The sequence below is a fragment of the Temnothorax nylanderi genome, unplaced genomic scaffold, assembly GCF_030848795.1.
Source record: "Temnothorax nylanderi isolate EJ_2023f unplaced genomic scaffold, tnyl_v1.0 TNYL_tig0129_pilon, whole genome shotgun sequence".
NCBI classification, from domain to species: Eukaryota; Metazoa; Arthropoda; class Insecta; order Hymenoptera; family Formicidae; genus Temnothorax; species Temnothorax nylanderi.
Window position 1 is genome coordinate 91,504 of NW_027249191.1, and position 18,832 is coordinate 110,335.

Sequence of the window (18,832 nt, forward strand, 5' to 3'; positions counted from 1 at the left end):
AAATAATTCACATAGTGTAAAAAATCAATAAAAGAGAATTTCCGAATCAATTGCCTTGTACTGCTTCGTCTTTTCAATTAAAGAGTTATGAAGGAAAATCTGTGACGTACTAATAACATCGCTATGCAAAATATAGACGGGTTAAGATCGCGCTCTAAGCATTCCGAAGAGTTTGTAACGGCCACCCTAAAATCATTGCTCATTGATGTTCGACGAGAGCCTGGATATTGCCAAGTCCTCGAGCTCGTTATCCCAATGAACCGCTAGCGAACGTCGATCGCGCTCTCTGCTCGATTAAACGAGTGAAGAACAGCAATCTGCATTTGCCGTTTATCGCTCTAATCTAAAGATACATTCGAATACGATGTCGAGAGGGAAAACACTGAGGAAAACACCTTGCAGCGTATTGACACAGATGCATCTGGGATTACAAGTGACATTAAAAAGGTATTCGCTTATAGATTAATGCGACTGATAATTCGCCGATCTGCAAGAGGAATCGAATTAACGGCGGAAAAAAATGTCGTTACTGATTACGCTTTAGAGCGCTGGCGATTTATAAAAAAAAAAAGTTTCTGCCCCACGAGAGATCGGAACGTTTCCTTTTCGCATCGCCGTGTCGCTGACACATCGATGACACGTATCTCTTTATACGGAACAGTCCGCATAACTAATTTGCCTCCATCACTTTTGGTATACGCGCCGATGATTTCTTCAGTTACCTCGTCGATCTCTTTTTCAAATGATATAATATTTTATAGACGACTCTCTCATTCTCTCTTTCCCCCGGCTATCGAGAGCGATGCTATTAATTTTAGATCCGTCCGTACTGTCCGTAGATGACATAATCCTAATAACCATTGTACAGAGAACGAGTCAATTTAATTTCTCAATAAAAAAAATATGTCAGATGATGAATTTTTTCGGAATTTTACAAATGTGACAAAATATAAAAATATATAAAAATGTATCTTGCTTTTAAAAAATCATAATCTGATTATCCAACATACTTTTTTATTGAGAAATATGTATATGTTTATATATCATATATACATAATTGATCTAATAACGTTCTAGATTATTTCTATTCTTTTAAAGACAGACTTTTGAAGGATATTGTAAATTCATCTCTAATTCATGTAACCGTATTGTTCAAGCCGGCCCCGTACGATCACCCGACATTAAACGATAGGCGATGACGCATAATGTCTCGTGTAATGTAAAATAAAATCGGTCGTACTATGTACAGCTAACTCTACGTAAGTTTGGCTATGTAAAGGCTAAATACCGGACGCGGCAGGGTGGTAACAGGGCTGACAGGTGGGGGCAAGGCAGGGTTGCTGGCGGTGTCAAACACCAGCGTGAGGAGATAGTCGTTTCTACTGCCATACGATAGAGCGAGAGAAAAGGGGAGACAAGGGGAGGCAGAGGAAAGCGGGCGAGACTTCTTCGTTTCGTTTCGGAGGCTGACGGCAGAGATGAGACGAGACGAGACGAGAAAATACGAGAAGAACGAGAGAGGAGCGATGGAAAGAAGGCGGCTGAAAGGGGAAGAAAGAAATAGGGAGAAGGAGAAAGAGAGAAAGAAAGTGAAGAGCACGATGAAGGAAGGGTGGATAGGTAAGGATAAGAGAGGAGAGAGAGAGAGAAGACGAGTTATAGCGGAATAAAAAAGAAGTGATAGCGAGGGAAGGAGAAAAGAAGGGAAGAGAAGAGCGTCAAGCGGAGAAAAGAACAGAAGGGAGTAGAAGAGAGGAATAAGCGGATGGGCCAAACGTTGGCGAGTAAGAAAGAGGGAGGGAGGGAGGGCGATTGGTCGGCACGGACGAGACTCGTGAGACGAGCAAGGGGAACAGCCGAAGCGGTGCATGGCCGAGAGACCAAGGGTGCCAGGGCAAGGGGGGAAAAGAACTAAACCGAGGGTTGGGGGCCACTAGCGAGGAAATGGTGGGGGGCCGAAGAATTGGCGAGGACCAGGGCCTCGAGTCGGGCGAGCGCGAGGGGAAGAGGACGAAGATGAGGACGCGGATCAGGAGAACGAGGAGGAGGAAGTGACGGAACAGGAGAAGGAGGAGGAAGAGGGCGGAGGGGGAGGAGGGAGGGAGGACGTCTGGTGGGTACACGGAGGGGTGCCGCGGGGGACCCCGTGGCACGGGGGGTAGGGGTTGTCGCCCCTCCGCGCGGCGTCAGCCCCGCTAAGCGTGAGTCGGGAGGAGCGGGGGCCGGGTTAAGCCCCCTCTCCTCGCGTCGCGAGGTTCCTATGAATTTTGCGACACTCAATAAAAAGTGGTTCCACGAGGTTAACATTTCGGTAACTATACCCTCGCCTACCCGGGACGCGCACGCACAGACGCACGCACGCATCGCCACGACACGACACGACGAGCCGGATCGGACGGACGTGTGTATATGTATATATACTTACGTGCATACGTACGCGCGATACGCACGCATATAAACGGCCGCATATACTCGTACACTCGCTCATTCTCGCACGCTCGCCCGCTCTCCCCCTCGAGTCCTCTCTCTTTTTCGCGCGCAGGGCCGCTCTTCGGCGTACATCACGGGGGCCACCGCACGAACACGTGAGGACCCGCACACACGCGCGTGCAAGCGGGCGGTACACGCGCTCGTGTTAAAAACGAGGGAAGCGAGAGAGGGATAGGAAGAACGGCGCGGAGGGAAGGAGCACGAAAAAGAGCTCTTCGTGCGGATAGAGAGAGAGAGAGAGAAAGAGAAGGAGGGACGGAGAGACCGAGAGAGAGAGAGAGAGACGGCGAAAGAGGAGCGTACACACGCTCGCGCGGGCGCGCGCTCGCGGGCACTCCGGCACGCACACATGCACGCCGCGCGCGCACGCATACCACAGGACTGCCGAAAAAACTGCACGGGAGAGGCGCAGCAACGGGCAAACCGAACCGCGCGCGAATCAAGTGCTTTGGCCAGTCGCGTTCCCAATCACTCTACGACTAGGTAGTCCCCCGGTGTGTGTCCCAAAGAAGCGGCGAGGAGAGCAGCTGGGTCCTTCGGTCCTCGACGTTCAACCGGCGCGCAAGATAATACACGGCCAGGACATTCGAAAATCGCGCAAACCGACAATTGTCATCGCTCGCTCTCTCTCTCTTCGTCGCGCGTCGTTTCCACGATCCCGCGGCGCGTGTTACGCACAAGAAGGTGTTATCAATATTTAATCCTCCACCGCCGAATCCTTCGTATTTTTTTCCCCCTTTCCACGTTCCTTTTCGCCGTTATCGGTCCATGAAGATTGTCGCGTACGTTTCAAAGGAATAAATTAACTCGGGGTGTCCGGCGGTCATCGTCGTCGTCGAGGAAAATAGAGAGAGAGAGAGAGAGAGAGAGAGAGAGGGAGAGAGAGGGAGAGAAGAAGAAGTGCGCGTTCTTCAGTTACTCCGACGTCACGAGGGACAAGGCGGAAAAACAGTGCGCGCCCATGCGTGTATCGACGGGACCGCGAGTACGCGTTACGGTGATCCAGTTACGCGCGTTCTACACGAGAAGAAGAGGGAAAGGGAGACGACTTCCTTGAGGAGAGAGAAAACGGTCCCTCGGTCACGGTGTGAGTGATGCCATGGTACGCGCGCTATTAAATCTCGCTTGACGTTTTTTCGCCATCCTGTGTCTCGTGCCTCGTCGGATCCACGATCCTCTCGAGACGATCGACGTGTCCGCGGACGGATCCGAGGAGGATCGTGACGGAAGAAGAGCGCGAGAAGGAAAGTGCGCCACGTCAATTCGGGACGAGTCGCGACGAAGAATGAGAAGGAGCTAGCGGAAGAGATCGGAGATCTTTTTTTTTTTTTCATTACGCGGTCTCCGCGGGTCTTTGAGATCATTGACGATTTGAGGGGTGATCTCTGTGAGAGGCGACTGTGAAAAATCGGAGAAAATCCGTCGATCATCGAGGCTCGCTGGGTGGAACATGCGACTGTCCCATACGTCATTATACAATCGCTAACGGCTCGCTCGTCCGTCGAAGATTCTACGCGCGATTTCGTCCAATTTCCGCCACCGGATAAGACGGTCGTGGAATACGATAGAGATCAGCCGGCGACGACTTGAAGACTGAAAGAAAGGTGGCCGGAGGAAAGAGACGCGAGAGTAAAAAGAGCGAGGAGGCAGGGCGCGTCTGTCTGCTCGGTGATATTTCGGCACGGCGAGGAAGAAATCGGCGGAAGTCGGAGGGAAAGACAATCGTCTCTCGATCGTCATCTTCGTCGCATCGGAACGGTAGAATCCACGGGACTCAGCACTGACGACAAGGACGCCGGGCAAAGGAGGTCCACACTTCACTTCTCGCTTGACGATCAAGGTACGTCCACAGCTGAGACCGGTGGCCTTCGGCCGCCTGTGCGGCTTCCACGGTGTACGCGGTCGCTAGAGACAGAGGAAGAAGTTTGGGGGAGACAGAGAGGGAGGGAATGGAGTAGAGCGAGACGAAGGTATAGAGGAGGAGAGGGAACGAATGAAAGAGAGACAGAAAAGGAAAGAAAGAGTAAAAATTTCGGGAGGGGGTACTTAAAGGGGGCGGACGGGAGGTAGGGAATGAGAGAGGGATAGACGGAGAGAATGCGCAAGGGTGAGAGTGAAAGAGGAAGAAGGAGAGATTGAGGGGGAGGGGGCGAAAGCGAAAAAGAGTGCGAAAGAGAGGGAGAATGAGAGAATGAGAGAGCGAGAGAACGAGAGCGAAAGAGAGAGAAAGAGGGGACGAGCGTTTGCATGTATCTGTCGCGCGAGTCATATAGCGGTACGCATGCAAATATTTATGTAAGTGTGCGTATTCGTGACGATGCGATGCGTGCACATGCACCAACATACGAGCGAGAGTATACGCGCGCGTATACGCATGTGTCCGTGAGCGCGACACGCATACGTGTCGTTGAACACCTAGTTAGCGCTAGAATACGCGCCTGTGTCCTTTCATGAATCCACACACGATGGCGTGTCTCGTATGCCCTTGCCTATGTATGCCAGACGGCGAAGGTGACGGCGGTTGTGACGGCGTCGGCGGCGGCGGCGGTGGCGGCGGCGGTAGAAACAGCGACGGCAACGCTGGCCGGTAGCGCGGCGTTAGTACCGTTTGGACTGGCGCGGCTAGACTCGCGCTAGACGAAGATAATGCCAGACGTTAGAGAGTGCCTGGCACATGACGTAATCCTCGTCGCTCGCTCGCACTTTTTGCGCCGCGAGAGGCGCGCTCGTTCCCTCGTTTGTCGTACGTCGCTCCGGGGCCGTGCCGCGACCGTGCCACGGTCGCCGCGCCGCGTCGCGTCGCGTCGTGCCACGCCGCGCCGCGCCATGCCGCGCCATGCCGCGCGTACGCGCTCGACTCTACGCGTTCACTCTCGTTTTCCACGCCGCGCCGCGCCGCACCTCGTCTGGCGCGCGGAGCTCCCGCTGCGTGGGAGTAATCGTTTTTTCCTCGTTTCCTTTTTTTTCGTGTTTTTTTTACATACCCGATTTCGTCACGTTACCGCGCCGCGTGCGCGCGCAAGGGGAGGGAAGGAGAGAGAGAGAGAGAGAGAGAGAGAGAGAGCTATTTTATTTTTATTTTTTTTGTTCACTAACCGCGGGCGATTACGTATTTTTTGTAGCGCGGGATTTCGGCACCCGCGAGTTTACGCACGGTGTCCCGCGTTTCGCACATGTATGTGTACATATATACATATATATTTCCTTTACATATGTATATATTTTACACATATATACGTATATATTTCCTTTCTCTTTTATTTACGTGCGTTTACGATGCACGGCAGTCAGGAGGGACACCACGTGTTGCAAATATTAAGCACGCGGTATAAATATTAAGAGGCGGACAATTGCTATTCGTAGATGATATTTCGCCCGCACCTGCGGCCGCGCGCAGAGTTTCTTCAAATCGCGCTCTCTCTGCTCGGTGCGTCCGTTCCCTATTTTTACGAGAGACCGCAGGTTAAGTTTGTTGCACGGCCGTGCAGCAAGTTGAAAACACCAGTGGACCTAGGTATAAATAGATTCCGCGAGTATACACATCGACAACATTAGAGCGAAAGAGATGGAGAAAAATTGCGAGAGAGCGAACAGGACACACGGCGGACGATACGTATGAGGGAACGGGCCGCGGGAGGGGAAGAGAGAGGGAAAGAGGGAGGTGAGGCGACTCTGGTAAAAAATAAGAAGCGCCTCGATGATGACGCGGACGTTCCTGAAAAATTTAGCCGCCGCGTGCACTCGCTACTCGCTACGTATGCGCATCGTACGCGCGCGCGTGCGGTGGCATAGCCGATAGAGAACACCCGCGCGGCGTGCAGAAGCGGATTCTCAAGGATGGGCCTCGGACAAAGCTGCGGGGTCCGCGCCCACCTAATCTCCTTTGTTGACCGACGGTTTCGTCGACCGCGAGAGAAACTATATTGTTCCCACGATTAGACCCGTCACCCGTCCGGATCCCGATACCGCGCGAACGCTCGCGCCTGGTAATTTTAGCTCGCATGAACAATTCAACGCGCGATAGCACACATGACAGCGTGCGCATAACGATACCTTCTCTCTATTTCTCTCTCTCTCTCTCTCTCTCATTCAATTATACCTGTCCAATTGTGAGAACCATAAGAATTTGGTAAATCCGATTAGAAGGAAAAGATCGTAAGAATCTTACGAGGCTGCTATTGTATTTGGCTTTTCTACTACTATTTTTCATCGTGAAATCTGCTTATATAAAAATGGGTGTGAGTAGTCACACGCTCTACTCGTAAAGTAAATTCTTTAAAATCGGTTGTTTGCCCCGAAGCTTCCACAAAATAAGCTTAGCGCGTTATTTTCAAGTTTATAAGTTATCTAGTCCTTGTAATTTGTACGTATTTTGATGTGTATTAATACTCGCTGTCTATTATTTCTATCAAGCAACTTTATTGCAATAAAGACGTGATTGAAATTACGTTAATCACAGCTTTCCCTAAATACGACTAAATCATGCCTCTTTATGAGAATTTTATTTCTCCGTTCTTGGAATATCGCTTTATTGACGTAATTAAAATCTTTCGCACACGTTCATCCAGTCCGATCCAGTTATTATCGAAATGACCGCTAACCCTTATTAATTTATAATACAGTTTGTCTGATCGCATATTTGCACGGTAACATTAATACGTCGGGGCAATTAGTGCGGCGATGGCCAGTTATTTTTCTTGGAAGCACCTGCACGAGAGAAAAGGGGATGTATCCGGTAACGGTGTGTTCTCCTTGAACCATAACGGACGCTGAATCTCACCCGTTATTCCCGTTCTTCTTTGCTCCTTCAGTCCTTCGATTCTCCGCTCCGAGAATTGTCGGACACCGTAAAATGGCCGTGCTCGATCTTTTCATACTTGCTTTCTAACCGCGGCTCGATGGCCTCGATGCAAATAGAAATTGGCCCCTTCGAGAGATTCGAAGATACGAATAATTTTACAAAATTCCGTAAAATATTCGAATGAAGAAATAATAAATTACAATGTAATGTAATATCAGAAACATTTCTTGAAAAAAAAAAAAAAGGATAAATTTTTAAAGGAGAATATATTTCGAGATATAATCTGTCTGTAGAATGTAAATGAATAATTTTTATATTTCTTTTGAATTAGAAAGAAAGAGGCGGGATATATAAAAAATTAAGAGTTCCGATAAAAGACGGAGTGATTAAATTGCAAGATTGTCTCAGAATAAAGATTCGTAAAAGACCATTATTAAATTATTCTCTACATATTAGAACACGTTTCCACGGTACACCTATCGCATTAGCCATCGGGGCACTCTTTTTTTATTGCAAATCATATTTCGCAGTATCGTCAAAAATATCGTCGGCGACAGGAAGTCTTATCACGCGCAGAGGCGTTAACATGACGAAAACAGATAGTCGAATTAATGCGAGGATAGGTTTAGAGAGTTGCGTAACGAAATCGCGGCTCGGCATCGTAACATTAAAGGCAAACTTGACTTTATCGCGCGGGACTAGTGCGATTCTACGAATAGAAGTGTAGTTTGTACGTGCAGGTATGCATACACATAATACGAATCGGTCGATTAGATTGTACGCCTAGTAACTAGATTACGTTCGCGGCGACTCGCGCGTTATCTGCGAAATTAGACCCCGACAAGCGGACGCGTTATTTAGGCGCAGCGGACGCTCGCTCGGAACGAGCGCGGTTGGGAAACCGCCGTTCACATTACAGACTGACACGTCAGTCGCGATGCTTCGACATCGTCGCGTATACTTTTGACACTGATAATTTAATCTTGATATTAGACAGGTAACAATATCTGGCGATATCGAATAGAGAAATATTGTAAGAATAGTATAAAAATCGTAATCTTTCGTACATTTTACATATTATTTACATTAATTGTCATTTTATTAGCATCGATTTGTCAACGTTGCTAGCAAAACGCGCTCGCGTTGATCTCTGTCGATTTATTTCCACGGAAACCCGATTTAGTATTACACGCGATAAACCGATAACCCAAGCCACGGATACACTTGAGGAGATTATCGCGCGATATACATCGCGTATCCTATTAAATTTAAACATTCCTAAATGCGCGGAACGCCTGCGTCTCCGTGCTCGACGATCGATACCGATCGATGCGAAAAAGAGAAAGAGAGACGGAGAGAGAGAGAGAAGAGCGAGCGCTCGCGGAACACGCGCGGATAAGAGCGCGCGAGTTCGATAAAATTAACAAAGCGAATTCATTCAGCGACCCGGCCAGCGCAAGTCAATCGAATAAATTCCCGCGTGCATCGATACAAGACGTGCAATTGAATAGTGCGTGTGTGTGTATGTACACTTATGTATATACATACACATATGTACTCTACTATATGCATTACACGTGAATTCAGGTGCGCGGCGATTATGCGGCCACGCCACGTTTTGCATGCTGCGCGTTAAAATTCGCACGGTCGACTCCATGTGATGCGTACCTTGGGAAGAGGAAGGTCGCAGGTGCGAGATTTAACAAATCGCGTCTTACAAGCTCTCGTGACTGCGTACAAGAGAAACTTGGAAACGTTTGTCGTAACGCAGCGGATACGACGATTAATCATATATCAATATATATGTATATGTACACACGCGCGCGCGCGCACGCATACATACACGCACATACGTACACACAAATAAATAAATATATATATATATTTTTTTTTGTGACATATATGCATATGAAGAAGAGAAACACGTGGTATGTAAACAGAGAAAGAAAAGAGCCGTTTGCCTTTGATTTTCGTTATTATGTTCCTGTCGCAAAATATTAACCATGTTATTTCTCGCTCAGAAATAATCCACGGATATATGAATAGATTAAATATTAATCCTTTCCGCAGCGATATCGCGCGGTATCGATTTCTCATTTTGCTGGTTTCGGTAGTTATTACATTTTTAGAAATTTCCATTGGCACGATCTCGCAGAAACTTAATTTTACGTTGAGATAATTAAACGCCCTAATTATTTTATATAATTGTCTCGAGTAATTATTATCTCTTTATGTTTCCTCTATTGCGATTTTACGAAAGTCGCGAAAATTTCAATACGTAATTGCTATCGCATCGCGCGGCACCGATATTAAAATTGCAACTGTTCCAACGGTTATCAAATTATCAAACTTATCTCACGCGATAGCAATTGGCATTATTTCCTCGATTGTAATTTGAAAAGGCATTCTAAAATGAAGAAAAGGAAGAGAGGAAAAGTTTAACGTCGCGTCGAAAACGTGAAGCGAGGAAACGGTCGCGAATTGCAGTCGCTTAGAAAAATGTGAGGTCGATGCGGCGCCCTATTGTGAAAGCGGCGAGAAAGAGCGTCACTTTATTTAAGCCACTTGAAATGCGCACGTCAGCTGATCGTGACGAATCATATCCGAGAATCCGGCGGAGAGTAAGTTATCGCGACGAGGGTATATGCGCGCGAGCGCGCGGCCCGAGTATTTATGCGTGCGGGAGCGGGCGCGAGGTTCCTTCCTTCGGACGGTTCTTTGTTTCGTGCATTACATGCGCGCATGTGCACACGCACACGCACACGCACGCCGCGCGCCCACATCCGCGCGAGCGAAAAAAAAATGTGCACGCGGCAATGGGCGCGGGTGTGCGTTTATATTGCGTCGCTAGAGTGTGTCCCGGGCGTATGAATTAGGCGGCCCCCAGAAATAGGCTGTGTTGTAAGGAAAAAAAAAAAACTCGCGGCCCCGATTTCTTTCTGCAGATCGCAGCCGCCTTTATCGTAGTGATCGCGAATCACACCGCATAGCTGTCGATGGCACTTTACGCGACCATCACGTTATAGGTATGTTATACGATATTTCTTTCGCGATAATTGACACGCTCGACGACGGCTTGTTCGACGCCCGAGAAACCGAAGAATCTCTGAAATTTCAATCATCCAGAAAAATATCGATCTTCCCTCCTAACAATATGGAATAGCGGCGTTTTGTTCGAAATATTCGCCCAAGGTCACGGTTTCGCGTTAAAAAAATCGAAAGCTGTTTCGATGGAAACGTAGTTTTTTTTAAATATTTCGAGCGAGGAAAAATAAAGCGCATGTAAAAAGCACGAGTCGCTTTTTTTCTGCAAGCTCGCAATTTTCCATATATATCGCGATATTAGGCATTTTTTTTGCGTGTCCCATATCGGAAATTAATCCGGCCAGTTGAAATAAGCGCACTGAGGCTGTTATTGCGATGGTTCGATATCGATATTTTTTTCGATAGCCGAGAATTTCACTTTTTACGCGGTGAAAGGTTGTCACTCAGACAAATATCCAGATTAGAAGATTGATCCTGTTTTTTTTAATTCTTCCATATTCCGTGTAATTGAGATCCCGTGGAATCCGTTTTAAAAATCGTTCATGTGCGTTTGAATGATGAATATACCTAATCTATATTGTAAAGCTGAGCTTCTTTTTTTCTAAAATCCTATTTTAATTGGAAACGCGAGATACACTCGCTTGGAATGTGGCATTTTATCCTGTAATTAACTTCGCGTGCCACACGCACGAGATATGCTCGCAAGTGCGTAAATGAATTGCTACAGGTGTGTCTAGTTTCGCAAAAAAAAAGGAAGAAAAAAACTGGTTACATATCTGTCTCGAAGCGAGAAAGAAGCGTATTGAGTGCAAGCGGTATGACGGTCGACGCTGAAAGCGCTCGTCTAAAAAATGCCAGCGGCGCATCCTCAATTCTTTACTACGATCCGTTTTTAACCCGCGTTGTAAACATGTATACGTACACGTAAACGCCTCATGTATATGTATCTCGCGATGCAAACTCGATGCAGCCGACTGTCTGCGCTACAATTAAAAATATAGCCGCTGACCTGTTTTCAGTATTTTTAAGCGCCGACGGAAATATTCGTGGATCATCGCGCCTCAATTAATCGTACGGAATATCGTTGGAAACTAGGTCGGTCCGAGACGGGCACGGGCGAAAACGATTTGGCGATCGATAATCGATGAAACGATTGTCTCGTAGATCCGGTTCTCGTCGCCGCTGGCCAGTTTCGCGATGCGCATTCCCGTGAGTATATATATTTGATGCGAAAAATAGAAAGAGTGACGTATCCTTATTCACGCGTCTTCTTCTCGACCATCGTGATCTCGTGTTTATCTGTTGCACGTTCGTTTCGTGGACGCTTGCCGGAACCTGTTGGACTAGATAAATGCATCCGAACGCAGTCGTTATCCTGCGTTCAAATCACCTCTCCACGCAATCGCACAAATTGCATCGACAATGCACAATTTTGCAATGCAACTACGAAAGTTCAATGCTAACGATCCAATGTTAATTCTCAGTCCATTAAATGCGAAAATACCGCGTTTGATCCGCCGTCCTTGCAAGCTAAAAGTAATTTTTTAATAACGATCGTTTGTATTCAGAAGCTAAGAATATATGCAACCGAAAGAAAAATCTGTGGCGGTTTTTAGCCACGAACGTCTACAGCTACTTACTTAGATACCGTCGTAATTTTGGTAGGTTCGATTTTTCGATTTATAAATGCAAAAAGAGATTCTCCGCGCCAATTCGGTCGCGATTTTATCGGCGTGGGAATAAAAATAGAAAACAATTTTTGTCTGTAATTTCGAAATCCGGACTCATCGATGCCACGCTTCGAACCACGGTTTCAAGCCCCGCTTGGTTGGAACGGCGGAATCGCAGTAGTACAAGATAGCGTAGGAATAGACGTGAGGTATAGCGGTAGCACTAGTCTCGTATGAAGTAGCGCGTATCTAGTATTGGCCAGACGGTAAAAGGTTCTCGACGCCGAGCCCTTCCTGCACCTCCGAAAGCGGCGCGTGAAAGGAAAATAAAACTTGCCGCACGAAGTCGGTTCCATCGCGGCATCAATATCGACGGTTTTTTTTTTTTGGCTAATCGGACAATCATCACAAAAAACTCAATACCTATATTTACTTAATCGCATATTCCTCGGGGCTGTTATTTTTTATTTCTTTAATAGTACACCAGTATAGGGAAAGTTATTGACAAATCATGATAAATTCTTTATAATTTCTTAAATATCGAGATCATAAAGCTGCTATTCCTTTGGGATCTTCGCATATTATTATATGTTCACTTATAAAGTGAGAGCTACCTTAGAAGTTATTTTCAAGGAAATTATTATCGAGGATTAATTGTAACGACTCTAAAAAATCGATATTAAATTCTACAAGGTTTCTACATCGATGATTGTGCGTGTGCATGCTCGGGCATTCGCGATAGTTTGTATCTAAATTATATTTTCGCCTACGGAAACAAGCGACGAAAGAAATTTGATTTAATCGAAGTTAGAGCGTCGTGCATCGTCGCCGATGCAATCGACCGAGGCTTTTTTTCACCTGATTTGTCGAGTACCACGGGCATTCCCACGTTTAGCGCTATGTCGGCCGGTCGTGGCGAAGCGTACCGTTGAAGAGAAATAATTGGTTGTTTGGCTGTCGACGGATTAGCCCGCTTGAGGTCAACGGCCACCAAATGTTTGCGAGTGCAAGGGGAAGAGAGGAAAGGGTACCGGTTCGCGCAGAGGGGACGATGGTGGCAGAAGGAGAAAGAGAAGTGCAGAGAGAAAGGAGAGAGAGAGAGAGAGAGAGAAAGAGAGGAGACGGAGGGAGGGGGTCTCAGTGAGGGCAGTCGGGCCGAGGCGAGTCGGGGACCAGAGAAGGATAGACGAAAGAATGGGGAAGGTACGTACGTGGCGATCAAACGTATGCTGCCCCCGATACCTCACCTCTGCCTTTTGTTACTTCGCGTGTGCAAAGTGCATTTGGGACCGGGCCGCCGCGTCGCTTCCCTAAACAGGGCGATTTATCGCCGTGTACAGTTGCCGTCGATCACCACGAATCCCGGAAAACGCCGGTCTCGCCGTTGGTAGGCGGCACTTTAACCGGCAGGTGCGTAACGCCTAACGACGTTTCCAAGCCACTAACGCGGGAAGGAGGGGGCCATTTTGGGCTCCGTGCCGCTTGGTACGTCGCGTTCATTAGTGCGATCTGCTCTCCATCGTAATTAAATGACGCTGTATGATTCTCGTAATAGCTTTTTTGCGTTTCGTATCGAATAGGTGACATAGAGACGAATACTGATGGCTGTAGGGGATTAGTCCTGAAATCGACGATTAAGGAATATCATCGTGCATTTCTCGTTTTTCTCTGTCGTCTTCTTCGTCGAGAATGAAATATACGATATGCTTTAACGTAAAATTGCCAGGTTTCAAATGAGGGGTAGAGTTAATATGTTATTTAGATAATTTTAAACAGAAAAGGAGGTCACACATGCGAGAATAGATTCCATTCTAAATGAAGAATGTGCGACGCGCGCAGAGTAATTATAATAGTACTAGTACTAATACTTTCATGTCATATTAGCTCTTTGTACGACACGCAATAATTTTGAATGCCTAATTTTCAACATTTATGACAATTTAAATTTTTCATATTATTCTATATACAATTATGCGACATTTCCTATTCGTTCGTATGCTACTACTCTTTTATTTTATTGCTGAAATAACCCATGTACGTAATGTCATATACTTAATGGTGGACTTATGAAGGAGACAGGATGTGCAAGAAAGGTTTGGATGATTTACGTGATGTAGACGCTTCTGGTTGCAATTGAAGCATCCACCTGAATGCGTACAATGCTACGTTACAAAGCATTTCTTCCCGACTTTGTAATGGCGAGTTATGCACCTAAATAAGAGTGGCTTTTTATTTTATAAAGAAGACAATGAAATCATCGGCCAATACTTTTCCGGATATTTTTCTAGTGACATCAGTTCTGTGATTTCGAGACATGGTATATTCTGCTTGTCTGCCTTTATAAATTTACGAATGGAATAAGAATTGAAGAATCTATTTGAAGAAGAATGTACAAGAAGAACGTGAAATATATATTATATAATTCTATTTTTTACTCTCTCTCCGTTTCAACGTAAGACGTTCCTCCAAATCAATCATGCACGGTTGTATTAACAATTCGTAAATTTGCACGTGCACATTAGCTGTTCCCTTATCCCATAAGAAGCTCTCTCTCTCTTCATATACATGAGAGTATATATATATATATGTATATATATATATATATATGTATATATATACACATGCATTCACTTTTGAGAACATCCTTGAGAATCCTCCAAATCTGCGAGAAGCGTTCATTAAAATCAATTACGCGCGGTTGTAAATCTTTGCCGCGATCGTGTTTTTCGGGGCTCGCCTCACGGAGTCCGTAAGATATTCTGCATTTAACGCAACTCCCGTATTCGGCGAGGATTTATTACGTCACGTAAGATCAAGGATTACCAGTTCCGCACCGTTCGCGCGCGCACGTTCTCCGCCTTCGTCTCCTCTCCTCTCCTCTCTCTCTCTCTCTCTCTCTCTCTCTCTCTCTCTCTCGCAGCCACAGGTACACACATACAAACACACACGCAATGCTCTATAACGCTCTTTCTCCTTCTCGCCCGTGGTGTGGTCACCTCTGCTTTTGGACACCTGCTGCTTCTCGTTGATGCAGACGCGAGCCTGCAAGCGAGGCGCAGCGTCACGTGATCGGACTAGTCGTTCTATGTATATGCGAAACCATCGAATGCGTGTGTACGGAAGGCCAGTGAAAGTAAGTTCCGTCGTTTCTGCCACGTCCTATGCATAACGTGTTTCGCGCTTCATCGTCGGGGGAACGATAATGTTACGACCCTGGCGAGTTTGCATTCCAAATATATGCGATTTGATGTTCGCTCGCTAAAATCGACTGTTACCAAACGGATCGACGATTTTGCATCGGTCTGTGTGCCGAAATAGTTTTTAGGGCGAAACGAGGACAAGTTAAATTCTTCTCGTGAAACTCGTTTCGGCAAAATCTGCGTAAATAATTTGTTGCGAAAACATAGATGGCCAAACTTAGAGTTGTAACTCTCGTAATCGTATATTCTCCTACATCGTTTTGAGATACGATTGTGTTGACATAATTTAATTTAAATTTAATTACATTATATAATTCATGATCAAATTTATACTTGCTGATCTCTATTTGCAAAAAAGGAATAGTCCCCAAATTATTCATTTTCCATCGACAAGAATTTTGCAGAGCAATTTTGTACAATTCGTCCTCTTCGACGATTGCTTCTTTAATTCATTTTAAATCGAAAATTTCTCAGCACTTATTCGTACTATAATTAATTCTCGCCTCTTGCGATTTTTTTGTCGCAATCGCGCGAGGACACGTGCCGTTCGTTCGGAGACATTTACGCAAATCTGTGACCACGTGGATCGCAGAGAAAGAGAGAGAGAGTGAGATGCAGGAGAATGTCGATAGATAACGCGCGAGAGAAAAAAAAAACAAGTAAAGGAGACGAAGGAAAAAGCGTGGTGGAAAAAGTGACGGCTCGATCGTCGAGGAACGTCGCGAGCGTTCGTACGCAATCTAGTCCAAGCATAGGTGCCACAGCCCTCACAGCCTGGGCTCCTAGGAATCCAATCAATAAATATTACAATGGAACCCCTAGAGAAGTAGGGGCGCAGTATATCCTCCTCTCGCCTCCACCTCCAACCCCTCCATCTCTCTACCGCGCCCCATCCTCTCCCGCGCCGTCATATTCCTCCTCCTGCTAGTCGCTAGTCGGAGGAAAAAGGATCTGTCCTACGTCGCGCTCTCGCAGTCGCTTCATTCCTCGTACATTCGCTCGCCCTCGTCCTCGACCACGTCCGCGAAACTTCGTCTCCCACCCCGTCGTCCGGCCACCCAACCACCCACCCACCCACCCACCCGACTACCCGACCCGACCACCCAACCGACCCCCCGCGTACCGTCGCCGCCTCTGCCAGCCCGTGTGCCGTCCTCCCCGCGCACCCCCGCGACTCTCTCGCGCTCTCTATCCGCCTTTTTCTCATCCTCCTGAAGCCCGCCACCAGCCACCACCCGCCCCTTGACGGGCCCTCGAGCCCACCACCGTTTACATTTTACTTTTCTAGTAGCGAATTAAAACCGCGTTCATGCGCAGCCCGTGGAAGGGCGTAATGATTTTTTGAGGGGCGAATCGAGTGGGGTCGCCTACGGTGGTGCACGGCTCGCGGCAGAAAGAGAAAGAAAGAGAGAGGGGGGTAATAGCTCTGGGTGCTACTGTCGAGTTTAGCAGGAGCAGGACGGCGCGCGTGCCGCGCGGCAAGGATACGTACTCGCGCGCATCCGCGAGCGAGCGAGTCAACGCGTTTTTGCTTCGTTAATGTTAACGAACGAGGGGTACATAATTATCGGGGAAAACGGCGGAGCGGATCCCCGTTTATCGATCTCAGTCGAAACATGCAGGAACCATTTTACAGTTTTGTTCCTCTTGTTTCGGAGCAGTAACGTACTCGCATCCGGAGCCGACCGAAAACCGGCCCGGATCGAAACGATCGTCGCGAAACGCGCGACATCCTATTCCGTGGCAACGTTCAACGGGCGAATCTCATCCATCTCTTCCCTTCCGCCGCTCGTAAAGCAAAACTGAAGATCGATCTCTGATACGTGCGAGGAATTCGAGAGATCCTGCGAAACGTCCGAAACGATGAAAGTCGACGGTCCTCGCGACTAGCGCAAAATTAAATCTTAATAAATTCAATGTTGATAAAGAGATCGTCGATCCTTTTTCGAGCGCACGGAAAAAGACGCGCAGAATCCGGCGACGGACGCTATCTTTTTTCTCAGGCTCCGCGAGCGCATCCAAGATTTTTACAGCTCTCGTGGCCAGACTCGGCTCGCGGCGGCTACGCGCATTTTCGTTTCATGAACTGATTACGGCGGGGTAGAGCGCGCCGGCGGAGGGAAAGAGAGAGAGAGAGAGAGAGAGAGAGAGAGAGAGAGGGAGAGAGAGAAAAAGAGAGAGAGAAAGAAAGAGTGTGGCAGAGGGAAGAGACCAAGATTGTGTGCGGGGTACACGGGGAGAGAAACAGCCGCCGCGGCCGCAAGCATCAACCTCTCCCACCATGGCGCCCGTGGCCGGCTCTCTCGTTCTCGCGCGCCTTCAACTCTCACGCTCTCTCTCTCTGCGTACGCACTATTTTTTAGTCCGCACTTATTACGACAGATGTCTCATGCTCCGATAAAGAATAACGGCGGGCAAAGCGGGAGCCTTCCCCCCGCATGCTAGTCCTAACCAGGCTCGGGAACAGCAGCCCGTACTTGGTGCTTCGTCGGCTCGTGGTGTCACTGTAACGCGCCGGTTTACGTTACGCACGTCTCTCTCCTTTTTTTCTTCCGGCTCTTCCTCGTTCCCTCTGTTTCCCTCTCTCATTCTTTCCTCCTCCTCTCTGTCTCCCTCGGCTCTCTCTCTTTCGTTCTTTCTTTTTTCCCCTCTTTTTTTTCGTTTTCAATTTCGCCACCACACACGCTTCATATCTCGCTTTTAAAACTCCCGAGCCGGTCACTGCCGTCGCGAATCGGCAGCTGCTCCCCGCGTGCGATGCCGCGACAGTGATTATGCCTATCGTGCCCTCGTCCATCCGACCTCGAACTTGTACCGGGGATCGTTGTTTCGATCGCGGGGTGTAAGGACGGACGTGCACTCTCTCCTTCGACGATTGGTGCTGGGACACGTGCTAGGTACGTTCATCCCCTGCCCGAACGTCCATCCGTGCCGTCGATCGTTATCGTCTCGTCTCGCGGTAACATTTCGTATTTCGCGGTCGAAACGAGGCCGGCGGACGGAAGAGAAAGAAAGAGAGAGAAAGAGAGGGAGCGAGATAGGATCCTCCATCACCTCTCGCTTTCGGTCGTTCGAGTCTCGCGCGTGTTCTTCCCGCGAGTGCGGAGATTTTCGGTCGGTGCGCTTCTCGGGTGAAAGGAGCCGAGACAAACCGGATGAGATTCCGCTTTCCGACGATCGCGGCAGTGCAGCTCGTGGCAACGTGTGCGTATACGAGTGCGGGTATGTTGACGCGCGCGCGCGTGTTGTGCGTATGCATGTATGTGCCTTGTCTGAGAGGAAGAAAGAGAGAAAGAGAGAGAAAAAGTGGTGTCCTCCGCGTATGTGGACACGTATGTGTGTTTGCGCGCACGTTGAGTTCACCGCGCGCGAGCGAGCGAGCGAGCGAGAGGGAGGGTTGATGCATGCGTACGCACATGTGCACGGTGTGCAACCATTACCGCCAGTAATGAGGGGGTAAATCGGTTCGGACGCGCGCCACTCTGTCTCTCTATCTCTCCCTCTCTCTTTCTCTCTCTCTCTCTCTCTCTCTCTCTCTCTCTCTCTCTCTCTCTCTCTCTCTCTCTCTCTCTCTCTTTCTTTCCATCGCAATAAGATCATCGCAGAACACGCAGAGAAAGAAACGG

At 47.9% G+C, this 18,832-nt stretch overlaps 1 protein-coding gene across 11 annotated transcripts in view; it reads left to right on the forward strand.

Annotated features, from left to right (window-relative positions):
• The first annotated feature begins 2,776 nt into the window (after positions 1-2,776).
• The window catches only part of Br (broad-complex core protein), a 68,747-nt gene continuing 52,691 nt past the window's right edge, over positions 2,777-18,832 (forward strand). For 2 of the 11 annotated variants that reach the window (XM_071713728.1, XM_071713729.1), the window contains exon 1: positions 17,391-18,103. The gene's annotated coding sequence lies outside the window, so the exon portion shown is untranslated. Of the gene's footprint in view, positions 4,331-17,381; positions 18,429-18,832 lie in introns of those variants that run through there. The other 9 variants (XM_071713716.1, XM_071713722.1, XM_071713715.1 and 6 more) reach the window with 9 other exon arrangements.